This window comes from Neovison vison, chromosome 6, assembly GCF_020171115.1.
Source record: "Neovison vison isolate M4711 chromosome 6, ASM_NN_V1, whole genome shotgun sequence".
Classification (NCBI taxonomy): domain Eukaryota; kingdom Metazoa; phylum Chordata; class Mammalia; order Carnivora; family Mustelidae; genus Neogale; species Neogale vison.
In genome coordinates, this window is record NC_058096.1 from 148,148,459 (window position 1) to 148,161,746 (window position 13,288).

At 39.5% G+C, this 13,288-nt stretch overlaps 1 long non-coding RNA gene across 1 annotated transcript in view; it reads left to right on the forward strand.

Moving 5' to 3' along the window:
• The first annotated feature begins 1,154 nt into the window (after positions 1-1,154).
• LOC122910575 overlaps positions 1,155-13,288 on the forward strand; it is a 50,511-nt gene continuing 38,377 nt past the window's right edge. The window contains exon 1 of the long non-coding RNA XR_006385244.1: positions 1,155-1,171. This is a non-coding gene — a long non-coding RNA (uncharacterized LOC122910575). The remainder of the gene's footprint in view (positions 1,172-13,288) is intronic.

Genomic DNA, 13,288 nt, shown 5'->3' on the forward strand with positions numbered 1-13,288 from the left:
AATAAATAACCCGATTCTTTATTTATGTTTGGCTAACTGATTCCACTTAGCCAAGTAGCCCACCCTAAGAGCACCTATATCAGACATTGGGGAATAAGGAACATCGTCTGACATAGACACCCCCCCCCACTGAGTTTTGTGGGCCATGACCCATCCCTGGAGCCTTAGTCTGTGTAGTTTTTACTCTTCTAAAGCCCAATTTTATTCTTTTTTCTGCATCCATCCATCTTTTTCATTGTAGAACAAAGATTATTTCCTTGTTTCCTTTCCATAATCTTCTCCCCTGCCCCAGCTTTCTTGGGCCTGTCCTGTGCAATAATGCACATCATTGCCCAATCCCATCCAAAGGGTAGTCATACGTGTACTTTTTATCTGCCCTGTGTATTCTTCCTCTTTGTGCTGAGTGACTGTAGGACTGGTTGAGGCCTCGATACCCATAATGGTCTGTAGCAACAGCAACAAGTCAAGAGCCTGGAACTGCAATTCAGTCCCTCTCTCAGATCTCCTAGTCCTGTCCAGTTATTGGAATAGCCTGCTATTGCTCTCGGAACTCTTTGAAGACACTATTTCCAATTACCACCTAATGGAAAATACTATCTTTCCTACTCCTCATGACTGATACGTCTGAATATATTCTTCTCTCTCTACTAGCTGGACCTTCATCCAGCATCCTGCCCTAATTACAGATCAAGGTGCCTCTCACTTTGGCCCTTTGACTATTACTAATAGGCTCTTTCCAGGATACTTTGTGGATCATGTTCATAAAGGCCATTCATTTATCGAATTGCAGATATCCTTTAAATAATAAACACATGTGTGTTATTAATTATACCAAACTAACCTTTATCCTTTGAAAGCTAATATAGTCCCCATGACATAGCTGTTGAAAGCTAATTTAGTCCCCATGACATAGCTGTTGTATCAACAGACATTCAATATTTGCTCAGTTTCTTAAATTAACTGTACAATAACTGTACCTTGATCTGGTAAAGTGTTGAAATCACAATTTTATGATTTTTTTAAATTAGCTCATCAGTATGTGGATGTGAAGGAAAAAATAATGGAGAATATGTTATTGTAAAAACCATTCTGGTGAATATCTTTTATTCTTTTTTTTTTAAGGTATACTACATGATTATGAAATAACTGTGAGACCCAAACAAGGTAACAGGTTAGTGCATATAAACTATCAAAATGAGATTTTGAGAAGTTAAACTTCTGTGGTCATCTACTTTGTATGAGTTACAAAGCTGGGATAAGACCTTAACAGCTGTTTGACAATGGCGTGTAAATAAATTTCAAGTTTGATTAAATAGCTAGTAATCTTTGCTATTTTATAGACATCGATCTGATTGTAGAGCTTAAAGAAGATATGCCTTGCACTATATTCTAGATGAGAGTAAAAGCCAACAGCACTATGCCAAAACCCAAAACATAAGGAATGCCAAGGTGTAGGGCATAGTCATTTACTTGCCAATGCCATCACAGAATGTGTGTGTGCAGGATAGAGGCAAAATTTTAGATCTCTTGTGCTCTAGTACAATCCTTTGCGATAAACACATTTTCATGGGGGTGCTTAAAACATTGCTTTGATTTATTTTAAAAAAGATAAATTAACAACCCATATCCCCACTCTAATAACACTCGGTGATTTGATATGCATATACCTCTAGCCCTCCCGTTACATAAAGAATCATCCACACATTAAGGTCCACCTGTCATCTGCCCATTAGTGAATCATCACTGCATTAAGAAGCTTTCAATACCCAATCTTTCTAATGTCATTAGACAACCTTGACCTTCGATTTCTTGCAATGTGAATAATATTGCATCATATCTACACAGAACAGTATAATCATCTTTTCTATTTGTGGCACTAAGACAGTCAACAGTATTTGATACAATCAGCATGTGTCTTGATACGGAAGGCACATGGTGACAAGCCTAACTGAATGTAGTTATTCGGCTGTCATGAAATGCACCTTATGGTGATAAACTTCCACCATAAAATTGGAAGACTATCACATAAACATGTTTCACAAAGAAATACACTAGCAGAATTCACTGCCGGGTTATTGTTGGAAAACAGTGTTCTATTTATTGTGCTGCGATTTTTACAGTATGTGTCAGTGTTTGGGGTGCTCATTACATTTTACAATGAAGTAATTACTGGGTGGTGATTTCTTTATTCTGGACAACAATTCTATCTAATTAGTGAACAATAAATTGAAGTGGTTAGATTAGGGAAATCTGAATGGACATAGCAGGATAGGCTGATTTTTGGTCTGTGGGAAGCATTGTGTTGTTTTAAATTTAGACTCTCAAATCAGATGCACATTTTTAAACTTATGGTAAATTATTTTTTCCTATCTGTCAGCTCTTTTTACCTCAGTCTCTGCTTTTTTTCTGTTTCTTTCCCTCTCTAATATCACTGCATTATTGATGAATAAAATAACATGCTGATGGTTTGATAAAGTATCTGAGATATGCCATTGAGGCTGGGGATATAATCATCATATATACTCACATAACTCCTATACTCATGATCTACAACTTATTTAAAGGCATCTGTCCTTTAATTTTATTGTGACCCTGGGAGTAATACTCATATTCCACTGCCAGCTCTCCAGCTATGAAGGATAGAAGAAGGAGCTGCTCATGGAATTTAAATGCTAGGCCCTGCTGATTTTGCTGAGGAAAGGTCTTAAGATCTCATTTACCCCTCCCAGAGCTACGAACTGCCTCTATTTATCTGGCACCATCTTTATCACATATCCTGGATATGTGATATGTTCAGTCTGTATGTTTTGTAGAGCCCATGCCTTGAAAAGTAGTCACAACCAACTTTGAATTTTACGTATAGTAAGGATGGATAAATGTTTGTTTTGAAAGAGAAAACTTAAAAAAGAAAGAGAACCATAGCCAGATACAAATCAAGTCCCATAGGATTCAGACCCAGCCATTCCCCTGGTTTCTGCAGGCAACATGGATGGTCTTCTGAATTCCCAGGAGCCTATCAGAGGGTAGCTCCAGATGCTAAGGTAAGATCTGCTGCTTTGGGGTTGAGGGAGCACATGAAGGGATCCTCAAAAAATTGCAGCTCTGGGAAGAATCAAGGCTGGAATGGAGGTGAGGGGTAAGGAAAGTAAGAAAAAGGAAAAGAATGCAATAGGCAAGTAATAATTGAAAGAGGACCATGGTAGCAATACTAACAGATTTTAAAGCAATACAATTGCTAGGAACAACAAGAGGACACTCAATCATAATAAAAAGAGCAATTTACTGAGAATGTATTACAGTCAAGTATATGAATCTCACAACACAGCCTTAAATATATATAAAACAAATACTGACATGGTTAGATGGAGAAAATGAAAAAGCTCCAATCATTGTAGGAGATGTTAACATTGGCCTCTTGGAAAGAGGACAAAAAAAAAACTTCACAACTGATAAAATCTGGAGAGTTGATTGAAAGGGGGGGGGGCAGCCACTCCTCAGCTTGAGTTTGGTAGTCAGAAGGAAATGCAGCTCCAGTGTTGCTAGACCAGCCAATCTTTCAAGAGAAATTGGAACCAGAATTTTTAGGTAGGATCTTCTTGAAAGTGTGCCCGTTTAAGACTCTAGCATCTTCATGATACAGTGCAGGCACCACTAACCAGGTCCCTAGCCAGGGTCAGTATCTGAGTTGACAAATATCTGCCTTCCTTTCCACACAGTTTTTGAGGTTCAACTCTTTGTTTCTCTGTGGCCATGTCTCCAGTGGTTGAGGATTAAATGAGAAAAAAATGTAATAATGATTACATGAATTAATAATTTATTTTTACAACTTATTTCACAGAATATTTTACATATATAAATGGTATATGGTATATATATATATGGTATATGGTAGAAGCTTCTAGTAGGCCAGGGGAGAAAGTGATACTATATATGCCCTCTCCCCACTACCAGTCCCAGGCTGTCCTAAAGCATGAAGTAAATCTTATTCATTCATGCTCCTCCAGTGCCTAGCTCATTAGTACATGAATGAAGAATGAGGAAATAAATAATTGGAATGACCTATGTTTATAATTCTTCATAATTCTTATAATTCTACTTTTTAAAATTTTTTATTATTTTTTATTTAATTTTATTTTTTCAGTGTTCCAGGATCCATTGTGTCTGCACACACCCAGTGCTCCATGCAATATGTGCCCTCCTTAATACCCATCATCAGGCTCCCCCACACACACCCCTTCCCTCTAAAACCCTCACTGTGTTTCTTAGAATCCACAGTCTCTCATGGTTCATCTCCCCTGCTGATTTCCCCCAATTCATTTTTCCTTTCTTTCTCCTAATGTCCTCCATGTTATTCCTTATGCTCCATAAGTAAGTAAAACCATATGATAATTGACTCTATCTGCTTGACTTATTTCACTCAGCATGATCTCCTCCAGTCCTGTCCATGTTGATATAAAAGTTGGCATCCTTTCTGATGGCTGCATAATATTCCACTGTATATATGGGCTACATATTCTTTATCCATTTGTGTGTTGACATTTATTCAGCACTTCCCAGTGTGTCAGAAACTTCTTGCCTTTTGCATGTAATTTATTTATTTTTTTATAGATTTTATTTATTCATTTGACAGACAGAGATCACAAGTAGGCAGAGAGGCAGGCAGAGAGAGGAGGAAGCAGGCTCCCTGCTGAGCAGAGAGCCTGATGCAGGACCCTGGGATCATGACGTGAGCTGAAGGCTCATGCGGGACCCTGGGATCATGACCTGAGGCTTTAACCCACTGAGCCAGCCAGGCACCCCCATGTAATTTATTGATTCCCACAACTACTACAACTACTACAATTATGTCCATTTTACAGATAAGGAAATCTAGTTTTAGAATAGGAGCAAAGTTAAATAACTCACTGAAGCTGGGAGTTGGAAGTGATAAAGCCAGGATGGGGCCATTTCTCATCAAAGCCTTATACTACATCATGTATTTCACAAAGACCTTTCCAGTTAAAAAGAAAGGAAGTGCCCACAGCAGCAAACATGAAAATTATAATCTGCTCTTTATAATCTCAACTACTTACCCGATATTTTCAATAAGACTCACTTTAAATTTGGCAAGTATTTATTAACCAGGAACTATTAAGTCTGATACTGTGGATCTAACAGTGAACAAAGCAGAGAGAATTCTTGCCTTCATGAAACTCATATTCTAGGGGAGAAATAATAAATACATAAATATAAATGATGACTATGAAACAGATGAAAATCTATAAATGCATGTATAATATAATTTTTAAGTACTTCTAGGAGCTTTGAATAACAGTGGCCAAGCCCCCCCCCCCACCACCGACTGCTATTTTCACAGAAATCTTCTGTGAACACTCTTGGCATCAGGTAGATGAGAGCAGAGGCACTGGTAGTTGAATTGGTGTTCTGGCTGCTGTTTCCATATGTAGCCAGCTTTATCTGAGAAGCTGTTTCCTGCCAGGATCTTGGAATGAGGGTCTGACATAGTCTAAGGAGGCAAAGTGGTATGTCAGAATATGTCCAAAATTGGGAGGTGGACCGGACAAACTTGAGTTTCAATGCAAGTCAGTTTTGCTAATTTTGTGACCTTGAACAAAATTTTGCAAACTTCAAGTCTCAGTTTCCTTCTATTGAAAATGGAAATAATAATGCTTGCTCACCTGAGCTTTGGCCTGAGTTGGCCTGAGCTTTAAATAAAATCAGTGTATAAGAGCACCTGGCATATAGTAGACATACAAGTGAATGCTTCTGCTCTTCTCTTTGGGACAAATCTCTTTCTCATAGTAGTGGGCTATGGTGAGGGTAGCAGGTCACTGTGTTACTAGAACTGGTTCTAGGTTGGTTCTAGAATTGTAGGAACAGGATTACAAGCCTATTTCACATTGTCTCTCTGACCAGCCAGTTTGGATTCACTTTTCCACCAATGAAATGCCTATGCTTAGAGCGCTTTCAGAAGTTAAGGCTAGGCAATTATTTCTGGAACACTGTCAAAATGAATACATTTTCTCTGAGGGTAGACCTCTGTCATTAACTCATAAATATGAATTGGGTTATTTTTTTAAGATTTATTTATCTATTTGAGAGAGAGCGAGCATGCACAACATGGGGAGAGGCAGAAGGAGAGGGAAGGAGAGAATCTTCAAGCAAGCTTCCCACTGAGCACCAAGCCAAACTTGTTGGACTCGAGCCCAAAACCCTGAGATCATGACCTGAGCAAAAATCAAGAGCCAGCTGCTTAATCAACTGAGCCACCCAGGTGCTCCTGAATTGACTTTCATAGTGGCAAGTTAGGAGCACACAGAGCAGCCCTTGAAGACCCCACCCTGTGCCTTGTGAAATCCTGGAATATTGCTATTAAAGTGCCTGCAAGAGGTCATCTCTTATCAGTGACTCCTAATCTGTTACAGTGAAAAACACTTGAGGCAGTCTGTCAAGGTCAACTCATCTCCCCTGGAAATGGCTCCTTCACACAAAACTTCATGTATAGTTTCAGGTTGTCCATAGTCTTTCTCATGTCCATACATGAGCCTCATGTTGAAAGGCCACAGCTCTTTCAAGATCGTTTTTATTTTTTTTTCCCCTAGTTGGAACAGGAAACTGAGTCCTAGATTCATAGATTCCAGTTGGATGTATAATCGCAGATTGGATTTCCCAGGAAAGAGACTTTGAGGTGGAGACTAGGAGCAGGACGTTTATCAGGGAATGTTCTTGGGATCAACACCTGTGTGAGCAAGGAAAGAAGCAGAACTGGGCAAAGGGAGAAGGTGAGAAGCGATGCCTTCTTAACAAAGGCCCCAGCTGACTTCAAAGGCCCCAGCTTTACCCCTGGAGGTAAAATGGCCTTTCCAAGCCATCCCAGGTTGGGGCAAGAGGTCCAGCCAGGCTTCTTCATAGACTAGTCATTGGATGTGGACTTGCCTGGGAGAAGCTGTACCCTTCACCTGAAGCAATCTTTGAAAGTGTTGACAGCTAAGGCTCTCTGCCTGGATTATTCCCAGCAGTGAAGGAAATGGGTCCTTCAGTCATGAAGAGAGAATCTGGGTAGCACATCACAGCATTCACCACAGGAAGTGATTTACCCAAGGTCACACATTATTTGTCAGAGCAGCTGGGACATGCCAACCTCCAGGCTCTTAACCAATCATCTAACCATTCCCACTTTGCCTCTTCATCCATTGCTTCCAGTACACTTTATCCCCCTGTCAACCCTTCCGTGCTCTTTACCATTCTCCTTCGAAATGACTCTACCCCAGCCTGTTAGGAAGGAACATTTTCTTGAATATTGTCTAAGCCTCTTTGTGTAGGTTGTTAAATGTCCTGCTACTCTGTGCAAGACCAAATAACACCTGCACTTGGAAAAAAAAAAAAAAGAACCTAATATTAAATTCCATTACTCAGCTCAGGAGCACAACAGACACAGAAAAGGTTCAAAAAGGGGCAATGAAAAAGAATTGAGTCATAACTGGAGTATATAGAGTAATGAGTTTAATTTCCCAAATTCTCAATTTCTACTCTCAGTTCCAAACATGTTTCTTCTTATGCAATTTAGCCATAATTTCAGGGTAGCCTTACAGTGTATTGACTAAGAACTAATTAGTATGTTCAAGCTTCTAATGTGTCTGATTTGTGAATTGCAACTTTTGGAGTTTTCCTTTTTTTTTTTTTTCTATGCACTTTGACCAAAGCTAAACCACTTTTTAAAATCCTACCCTTGAAGATGAAGTCTTTTGCTGCCAAGGGAAGTCCCACAGATTTCTGATGGCAGCAAGGAAGCAAAATGATGCTTCTCTCTCTCTGATTTTTTATTTTGTCTATAAGAGTCAGTTCTCAAGAGAAGCCCACTGTCTAACGGGGATGGAGATTGAACTAGGCCATATCCATGCCTCTCTTATGAGCATCTGGTCTATTTTCCTACCTGGTTTTCTTCGGCACCCTTAAGAAGAGATTTTCCATGTCATAGTCAGAGACATCACAAATAGTTTCTGAACTATAATAGGCTGTATTATCATAGACAGTCAGTATGCATTTGCTGTTAAGTACTGCAGTAGACATTATTTGGTTTCCCCAATATATGGCTCTCTTCTTCTCAGAATACTTGTAGGTGGGTGGTTCCATGGAACTATTTCTGGCCAATAAAATCTTAGCAAAAGTGAAGCATCTCATTTCCAGATCAAGTTAGGAAAAATGCCATGCATTATTCTCATCTCACTTTTCCTCTGCTCTGGCAATAGTGAAGGAGGTCTTGTGTTGGAATAATGAAAGCCCTCTCCCATCCTCCAAAAAAAGGAAGTCATTTGGAGAATGGCTTTCCCCAAGAATCCTCACAGTGGACTTTGAATTCATAAAAAATAAACTGTTACCTTGTAAAGCCCCTGAGATTTTTGTTGTTACCTCAGCATGGTGTAGCTTACACTAATTGATATAAGTGCTTCCTCTTTTGCTTCATATTTATCCAGCACCAAATTTACTTAAGAAGTCTGCATATTCATAAACTCTTACTCTCTGGTCTATAACACCCTAACAAACTCAGCTCTTGTATTCTCTGAGTACACACATGGATCAGAGTCTTCACCACTGCCAGCTTATGAAGGAGGGCAATATTTCTCACTCTTGCAATCCCCGAACTAAGGATAAGCCCAAGTTGGAGTAAGCATTCAACAGAACTTTGTTAGACATGAATTGATAAATGAATATCTCTTCTGGGGACAGTGTGTGTGTGTGTGTGTGTGTGTGTGTGTGTGTGTGTGTGTGTTTTGTATGCAGGCCTATTCTAAGTTTTGTTTGTTTGGCTGGTTGTTTGGCTGGTTTTGGCTTTTTAAAAAATCTTCTATTTTAATTCCTAATTCACCCTTCTTTAAATTTCTTGCAGAGAGGGCTAGAGAGGACATGAACATATTTCAGATGAAATGAGGCAGGGGATGTGAAATCCACACTCTTTCTCATCATTTACTAGCTCTGTGACCTTAAGCAATTTACTGAGCTTCCTTAAACATCTTTTTTCTCATCTGGGAAAATGCAGGTTAATAAGGCCTCCTTCACAGGAGTGATGTAAAGATTATATGAGACAATGTATGGAGACAGCTTAGCATGACGTCTTGCACAAAATATGTAATATATAACAAATACAGTGTACTGAGTGTATTTGACACCCTTCCTTCCCTTTAGATTTCTTTCTCTCCTCTACCTCTGACCCTGACTTCCAGCTGCCACCTTCTGTCCCCTCACTACCCAGAGACTGTCTCACTATCTGGTGACATCTCATCTCAGTCTACTTCAGACAGTGGCCTGTGCAACAAGTCTGCTTTCTTCCCTTTAAAAAATATAGGTAGTTGTTGGGTAAAATAGGGTTAGTATCTAATTTCTATTACTCATAATTAACTCAATATTCTAATAACTGCTCTGATAGTGCTTTAAGAGAACACAAATTTTAAGAAGGGGTGCCAGCAAATCCAGGACATCTGAAACACAAAGATTGTTCTATAATGGCAGAATTCTAGCTAAGAGTGACTGGCTTGGGGAGATTGGGGCCAGCTGGCACTGTGGATGCTCACACCTTGAGTCACACCATGTAGATTGTCACTGATTTGATTTATGGCTGGAGTTGGTCCTGAGATGAGTGGATCCCACCATAACCATTTCTAGATGTAAGTGATATAGACGAATAATTGTTGTTTTTGCACACATTTTAAAAATTTTATTTGCATTTTTTTAATAAAGATTTATTTATTTATTTATTTGACAGACATCACAAGTAGGTAGAGAGGCAGGTAGAGAGAGAGGAGGAAGCAGGCTCCCTGCTGAGCAGAGAGCCAGATGCAGGGCTCGATCCCAGGACCTTGGAATCATGACCTGAACCAAAGACAGAAGCTTTAACCCACTGAGCCACCCAGGGACCCCTTTATTTGCATTATTGACATGTAATTGACACTGTCCATTCTCAGATAGTTGCCAAGTTAAGCACTTGTTATTGTTACCTTTCAGCGTATCTTTAAAAAAAATACTTTTGCAGTATCCATGTATTGTCATTGATCCAGATTCTTAAAACCTTAACAGAACCTAAAGCAGAGAAGGTGTAAGTCACTAGAGTCCTTATGGTCAGAAATCTTTATTACAGTGTACACGTACCCAGTAAAGCCGATGTCAATTCCTTCAACAAAAGCAATGGAAATTCTGCTGTTCAATATTCACTTCCAGCCTCCCTATGACTCTCTAGCCTGGGATGTCTTCTGTGTGCCTCATGAAACTCACCTTTTTCTTCTCCATCCTGCCTCATGGCCCTTGAGGCTGACACACATGACACACAGTAGATTTCCTTGCCCTTTGGCTGCAATTCAAGTATGGGAAACATCAGCAGGATTTGGAAGATGGGGAATGAGTCTGAAGTGTTAACTTCCATAACTGCATCCTTGCTAAGTGGTAATGGGGTGATTATGTCCCTCAATGGAAGGCCAGAGCCCCTCAGTATTGGGTCAGCTCCTTTTAATTGTCTCTTGGGTTTCTAGAACCACTCTCTTTTCCTTGTTTCTTCAGGTCTGAGATGCTAATGGCTCTCCCCCTGTAGATAGTCCCAGGGTATTACACCACCCTGACTTGATTTCCCTAAATACCTTAGTAAATTGTTAAGTTTTAATTAAATTCTTCTCAAATATCCCATTATTTCTTTTCAGGATGCTGACATACTTCCACCAACCTACTTTGTATTTGGGGCCTGGTACTGCATTGCCCAGAGAAACATCTCAGATAAACTTAACCCTTTTCTTCTGAAATCATGGAAATGATACACACATTTAAAATTCCTGGACCAAATGGAGTGATTTTTCCTTATTTTATGACATGTTGCCATCTTTCTCCCTGCCTCTTCCCCTTTAGGAGAGTGTTATCAGTAGAAGATTTTTGGCTTAGCCCAGGTTTAGGATTGGAGAAAGGCTTCCAGAAAGTATGACAAATTCACGAGTATGTCAAGCTGTGACAGTCTCAATGAGCTGAGATTTCAAAAATCTTATGAAAGGGAGACTTTGAAGCTCTTTATTCAAAGGCAGCCAAAGCTTTTATCATCAGAGGAGGAGAGTCTGATGTGGCCTGATAATTAGTGTAGAATATGGGCATCCACTCTTTCCTAAGAAATGAGATGCCATCGTTGGAATATTCCCTGACCCCAAATGTGGCTGCACAAAGAACCGAGGTCTCATTTCTGAAATTTATAACCGTATTCACCATAGTTCTATGAGCCACGGCATCATTTTTTAAAAAGTCTTGAACCCTTATAGAGCTATTCAAATAGCCATTGAGACATTGGGACTGAAATAGGAGTTAGTTCAAAGTGGCAGTTCATAAATTAGAGGTGCTGTTATTTCTCAAGGAGAGCACGTACATGCCAAGCAAAGAGGCTGATGCACTAGTTTACTAAGTTATTGTTGTGCTTCTGACTGTATAGGAGTAGGGGGGCTAAACAAGCAGAATTTTACTTTTAATTTGACTTTAGCATGTAATTAGAGCCACCAGACACATAGAGAACATACTTCATGTTCTTTACTCATTTATTTAATATGTATATTTTTAGATTAAACTCTGTACATGAGGGAAAATGAGTAAATAACCAGGTAGATTGTAAGAAATTTCTTTTTTTCTTTTTAAGATTTTATTTATTTATTTGAAAAGGAGAGAGAGAGCAAGTGAGAGAGAGCACACACAAGCAGGAGGAGGGAGAAGTAGATTCCCCACTGAGAGGGAGCCCTATGTGGGACTGGATCCTAGGACCCTGGGATCATGACCTGAGCCAAAGGCAGACGCTTCATTGACTGAGCTCCCCAGGCACCCTGAGGAATTTCTAGTTTAATAGGAAAAGACTAAAAACCCAGAATCATGATATAGTGCCCTAGCTAAGTGCTCTGTGGCAGAATGAGCAGAGAATCAAGGAGCAGAGAGGGAAAGGTCCTGATGGTGGGCCTAGGGTGTGTGGCTTGGGCAAAACCAGGGAAGACTGTGTCAGAAGAAGGTATATATGAGTTATTTCCTACTAGACACTTTGCAGTATCTCACATGGGCAAGGTCAGGGTGGAACTTCTCAGCAGAGAGTGCAGGAAGCTGTGCTGCTTAAGGAATCAGGAACAATCCAGAGAACCTCAGAAGATTCCATATGGTTGGAGCATCATATTTGTAGGGTGGTGTGACAGAAGGATCTGCAGGGTATTAAACTTTAAGGAATCTGGCTTTAATTCAAAGGCTAGCAGCCCATGCTTTGGTAGGCATTCATGTCACCTGGAGAACTGATGAACATGCAGATTACTGGGCTCTGCTCTTTGACATTCTGATTTAGTAGGTCTGGGATAGGATTAAGGAAACGGCATTTTTAAAAACAACATAGGGGCCATATTTCCAGAATTACTGCCCCCGGAGGTGGAAAGCCCTAGAAGAGAGTTGAATGGAGGATGCCACACATGGCATACCTATATGGAACAATCATTTGCCTTCCTTTGCATTCATTTGAGCCTTTTCCTTTTGATTTGACACACACACCCCTTTGTTTTTGTGAGACTCAAGAAAATCTGAGGATACTACTGAAATGATCCTTCTTTTAATGTTTCTTTGGAATGTGACACTCTCCAGCTGGTCACCTGAGAGCTACTTCGTGTTGCTGTTTATACAATTGATGTAGGTCCCAAGAGACTCCAAAGTGTAATTGTAGAGATTAGCAGTATCAAACACAGTATGCAATTGGGGAATAAAACGGTTTATATAAAGAATGAACACCAGCTGAAGGAAAGCAGCTGTTACCTGGAGACTCGGATGCCTAGCTAGAAGAGACAAGCTGGAAGCAGCTTTGAATTTTCTGGAATCACAGGGAAGAGTAGAAAATACATTGAATTACATGTTTTTCATTGTTTAAGAAAAAAGGTGTTCATTTGTTAGAGACAAATAACTTTCCTGTCTTAGGTTCAAGGAGTGATTGGTATAGAGTAATCAAGATCATTTATCATTCCATAAAAACATAGTAAATGTGTCTCTGTAATAAGAATGTGACTTTTTTTCTTTTTTTTTTTTTAATCTCAGATCCCTGACTAAAGAAAGATCAGGAAGTTCGTAATTGCACCTAAGTAATTTTTGACAGTACAAATTTTTGACAGTACAAATATGAGCCTGAAGAACATAGAGTCTACATAAGATTGTATACATACTGAGCTTTCTATTCATTCTTATAAACAACATTATATATTTGTTGTTGTTATAAATGAAGTTTCTCTACTCAGAACCTTAGTTCTAAAACAGCTGA